At 60.5% G+C, this 5,341-nt stretch overlaps 1 non-coding gene across 1 annotated transcript; it reads right to left on the reverse strand.

Moving 5' to 3' along the window:
* Nucleotides 1–4,566: 4,566 nt before the first annotated feature.
* Trnap-agg lies at nucleotides 4,567–4,638 on the reverse strand. The gene has a single exon. It is a non-coding gene; the product is annotated as a tRNA-Pro (tRNA).
* Between the last annotated feature and the right edge of the window lie 703 nt (nucleotides 4,639–5,341).

Raw genomic sequence — 5,341 nt, forward strand, 5'->3', positions numbered from 1 at the left:
AGGGGGACGTGACATCCTCGTACAGAGCTCGCGGACGTCCATCGCGGATGCGTGGATGCGTCAGCGACGTCGAAGACCGCCTGAAAATAGAAGTCGGACGCAAATTGGTGTTTTTTGCTCCGCGCGGCTCTGCGTGAAAGCGAGGACCCGGTGTAGGAGCACGGCGACGTGCCAGAGGTTCGTCACTCGGGGCGTCCTGTGCGGGTGCGAGAGAGTCGGCGCTGTTTGGAATCAAAACGGGTAGCGCCATCTTCCGGTCGAACGTGTGCTCTGCAAGCGAGTCGGAAACAGCACTGTGAAACGGCACTCATTGCCCCCTCCCCGCGAGCGACACCTGGGCGGCACGCAATTCTCCAGGCAAACCTCAGAGGAAATGAAGGGTCCTCTCTCTCCCTCCCTCCTGAGGGGCACTTGTTCGTTCGTGACTGCTCGACGGTGCGATCACGACTGGGCTATCGCGGCACGGCCGGCGGACCGATGCCAGCGTCGCTCTGTCTCTGTCGCACTCACGGGGCGCCCCGTGGGGGTGCGAGAGAGACAGGGTGACACGAGACGAACCCTTGGAAATCGCCAAAGCCAGGTAAAGGTTAGGTGAGGCGGTTGTGGGACTTGGGGGTTGGTTGGGCAAGAGGGCAGCCCAGAGATATTAGCTAAACGGGTGGAATCTGGATGTCGGGAAGGCTGGCGGCGCGGCCGCGACTTGGCGGCGTGCCGATGACCGTGTGAACACTGTGAACACTGTGAACAGTGTGAACACGAACGCGGCCTTTAGGTCTACTTTCCCGAGAGCTGCTAAGCCGCTCAAGGCACCATTTCCTCCGAGTGGAGGGGCAGACCAGGTTCAACGCACGCAGCCATTGTGTCGTTACAGAAAGCACGGCCTCGGCGGGGCAAGGGGGAGGCGCATTTCCATATCCTTGGAGGTCGCGGCCAGGACTCCATTCACACATGTGTCGTCGCACTGCAGGTGCGCGTCGACGACGTCGCCGGGGCGCGAGGGCGCGAGAGAGACAGAGCGACGAATCAGCCTTTCTCTCTCGCTCGCACCTCTGCACCGACATGCACGCCCAAAAGCCTTTGACGCGGCGTTCTTCTCCGGCATTTCCCGTTGTCGCGCAAAGGACGAATTCGCTTTAGCAAAGGTAGCACAAGCTGAAAAAGCAAACCCTCGTCGCCGTGCCTGTGCGACTGCATAGCTACGGCTGCCCCCGCTCGCGAGATTGTTCCAAAAGCGGGATGCTTCTTTTTACGGACCGGGCTTTTTACGCCAAAAACGTTACGCATCCCATAAGGGCCCCGCCTCCGCCCACCCTTCCTCAGGAATGTCCGTCCGGAATCTCTGGCTGCGCACGCGGCGCAAAAAAATAGATAAAACAGACACGCATTCGTCCTGCCGTGCCCGGCCGTGCGGGCCGTAGTACACTGCACAGCGACGCGCTACACGCGCCGTCATCCTTGTCCGTCACTTTGATGCGACTGTGTCCGAGGCCCGCGGGGCCCGCGAGTCCCACCCGCCGCTCGCGGAAAGAAGAATGCCCGCCCGGCGCGCACGTGTGTGTGTGTGTGTGTGTACGTGTGTGAGTGTGCTGTACTCCTGTACTCGCGCGTACACTCCGTAATGTCGTTATTCCAATCAGTTGACAGCGTGAATTCGCCGGGGCGTGACGACCGTAATAGCTTCGTGTGCTGCCCACGACGCAGCGACGCCCCCCCCCTCCCTCCGGCCACGCGGGAGGGCGCGCACTGCATCGCACACTGCATATGCTGATGAGTCCATCCGTTCCACGTGGATGACCCTGCCCTGAGCCGCCCCCCCCCCGGCGTATCTTCCATTTCTTATTTCCTCTCTCCGCGTGCCTACCCACTATATGCTCCGCGGCCCTTACTGGCCATACTGGGCGCAGTGCAACTGTCAAGGTCACCGAAGGTCAGGTATTCGGCAATAACCTTCGCGGCACTCGTGTGCCACTGTACTCGCTGCCGCGTCGTTTGCTCTGATTGTTGTTGTTGTTGTTGTTTTATTCGGTTTGTCTGCGACAGGGCACTGTGCACTGCCGCCGCGTCGTCCACCAATGCGTTTGAGATAACCTCTAGCTTGCCTTGGCTCGGGGCGTTCGTTCGTCGTTCTGGGTTCGCGTCGACCGCCACCGCAGCCTCCACTTGTTCAACCCACACATGCATCCAGGAGGGGGGTGGGGGGGGGGAGAGGCAGCGGTGTGTTCGGCAGCCTTACACGCATCCACACGTCATCTAAATTATGAAATGAAGGGAAGAGAGAGGGAGGGAGGAGGGGGCTGGAGGGTCTTGGCGTGCTGACTGAATCGTTTTCGTTGTTCTGTCTCTCTCGCACTGATGGAGCGCCCCGTACAGGTACGAGAGAGACTGCCGCTGGCCGTGCATGAGTGGAGGGGGACGCCAGCTACGCCGCTACGCCGCTACGCCAGGCCCGGCAGCTCAGGATAAAACCACAGCGGAACATTAGAGGGCACCGCCCACCCTCAGCACCGAGTCCGAATGACCTGTCTCTTTCTCTCTCCCTCACCAACAACGGACGCCCCGCGAGTGCGAGAGGGACGGAGCGACGAAAGGTTTCTAAAGGTGACGCAGCCTCGGTGCCTCGCCCGGCCGCGGTAGGTACTTAAAAAAAATAACGACACAACGAGTTGAGCCTAATCAGGGCGTTGTGGGCGTGAAACAGTGTATCGCCCCAAGATTAGGCCGGTGTCGTTGGCGCCGTCGCGCTACAGTGTAAGTGGACACGCGCGAACCGCTTTCCGTGAAAAGGCGGCAAACCGGCGCATGTCTGATACTCTAGCGCGCAGAACAAGCTTGACCACCTTGTGCTATCGACACCCTAACCTAACCTAACCTCAACAAACGGAGAACCCTCCAGTTCTAGTGCCCACTGTCGTCTGTTGAACATGTAGACGCGATATTTCTGAAGAGTTTCTAAACTCGCCGTCCCGTTGTGCTCTGTATTGGCGTCGCAGGTATTGATTTCTCAAGACTTTGAGGAGTGTACAGAAAGGAGAGGGGCTTGGCCCGCGCAGCGCGGCCCGTTACACCACCGGCATTCCCCTCATGGAGTCACCCGCCACTTTTATTTTTGGTTATTCCGATTCTATTTTGTTTTCATTTTCTTATTGGGGTCTCGGCGGAGAGAGAGAGAGAGAGAAGAGAGAGAGGGACGTCATCACAAGAACGCCAGGACGCCTCCCCGTTCGGATCATCAGACTCCTGTGTGTTTTCAAGGGCATCAGTTTCCCGAAGTTCGTTATTTCCCGCGAACCAGGGGAATGACGCCGCCCCGCCGCGGCGACTCCTTGTCGAGTGGCGCTCGGCGCGGCGTCTCTTTTCTTTCCTTTTCTTTCCTTTCCAGTGTAGAGTCTGTAGAATAGCCGCTGGCTTGACTCTGGCCGCGCCACTCCAGAAGGGCAGTGATTGCTCTCATTAGCCGGCCGGCCCTAAACGCGGCGCCGCGGTCTCTGTCGCACTCACGGCGCGTCCGGACTGGTCCCGATGAGTGCGAGAGAGACAGCGCCGCGGCCCTCTGCCGCCCGGGGCGCTGCTGCAGTCGAGGCGTCGAGCCAAGCAGACGCGATTGATTCGTGCAGCTCGTCGCCGACAACACCGACAAGCAGGCCGAGTCCGTGGAGGCCAGCGCGGCGTCAAAAACAGCCAAATATTTCACGCCCACCGTCGGATCCGGGCGGGGGAGGGGCCGCCGGGGGTGGTGGCCGCGCCTGGCCGTGCCTGGGTCAGCTCAAGTGTCCAAGACAAAGAGGGCCTTGATGAGGGCGGGGACGCCGGCCCGGCCAGAACGCCCCTATGAGCCCCCCGCGCCGCGCTACCCGTCCGCCCGTCCGTCCGTCCCGTCCGCGGCCAGCGCTGCGGACCGCGGCCGCCAGGCGGCGCCACCGGCCGGACGGACCGGGGCCTGGCTCGGCGCATGCAGCGCGCACAAAAAGCGGCGCTTCATCGAGAGGCGGGCCACCGGAGCGACTACTCGAAAATCGAATCACTTGCCTCGCTAGTCCGAGTAGTCCGAGTAGTCCGAGCAGTCCGAGCAAAGAGGCAAGAATCAAGGATCGAGAGCGAGCTAGTCGTTGTCCGCGTTGCAGCCCGAACCTGGCCGAGCCCAGGAAGCTTGCTGGCCTGCTCGTGCTCACGGAGGCGTGGTTGTCATTTCTAGATGAGCTTCCAGTGGGCTGCCTGCGCAGCGCAGAGCAGCCATGCGGACCAAGCATTCCATTTCCTGGAATTCCCTGGAGTTCCCGCGGGCCTTCGCAGTGCTTCGCGCTTCGCAGGTGAGGGAGCCCTCGCCGGATCCCTGATTGATAGAGCCGTGGAGACTGTTTTCCTCTCGTTCCGCCGGCCAAGATTGGAAGCGGCGTAATCAGATTAATGTCTGAAAAAAAGGGCAAAAGTGGCGGAAAAATGAGGAGAAAATAACGCGTTCCCGCAGAGCGATGGGGTTCCTATCGATCCGAAGGGAAATGGAAAGAGAGGCCTGAAGGATCCAAGGACGCTGCGATGGGATGCCCCTATTCTTCCCCCCAAAAAGAAGGGTCCGTCCGGGATTTGAACCCGGGACCTCTCGCACCCTAAGCGAGAATCATACCCCTAGACCAACGGACCGGCTTGCCGAGATAAGACTCGCGATGCGATGACATTGCTGCAACGGCTCGGGGCGTCGTGACCAGTTCTGGCCGCTGCTACACTGCTACGCCCGTGCGGGAAGGGGGGCCCCGGGCCCCACCCACCGCGCCACCGGCCCGCCGGGCCCAGGCTGCGGGGAACAGACTTTTGCAGCAAAATGCCACTTGGCATGCCCAGTCTTTTATTAAAACGGTGTGGTGGTTTATGCCAGCCGCCCCTGCCGGTAGCTTCCGGTACTTACCCTGGCCTGCCGACCTCGCCACTGATAAAAGTCCTTGCGGTTCCCTTATTTTGTATACGCAAAGTGGCCGCCGACACAGCGCAAGGCTTGTAGTATAGTAAGTTTGAAAAAAAACGGCGTCGTTGGTTTACTTTTAATTTCTTTTTCCACACTTTTTTTTGCGGTGCCGACCGAATCATTCATCCGCAAAGGGAGACCTGGTCTAGTGGCTTTGGGAAAGACGAGCGCCGCTCTGGACATGCAAAAGCCACGGCGGACGAACCCCCCCCCCCTCCCTTTTCCCCCTGACGTCTAGTGAATATTGCAGCGTCAGGCTGCGCACCGCACCGCGCGGGGCGGGGCGGGGCGGGGCGGGGCGGGGGGCTCCCCGGTGAGGCGTCACAAGTTGCCGCTGTCCGGACAGTTAGTTTTCGCCCCGGCAGCAACGGAGAGTCCGGATAG

The sequence above is a fragment of the Thrips palmi genome, unplaced genomic scaffold (assembly GCF_012932325.1).
Source record: "Thrips palmi isolate BJ-2018 unplaced genomic scaffold, TpBJ-2018v1 HiC_scaffold_7, whole genome shotgun sequence".
NCBI lineage: Eukaryota > Metazoa > Arthropoda > Insecta > Thysanoptera > Thripidae > Thrips > Thrips palmi.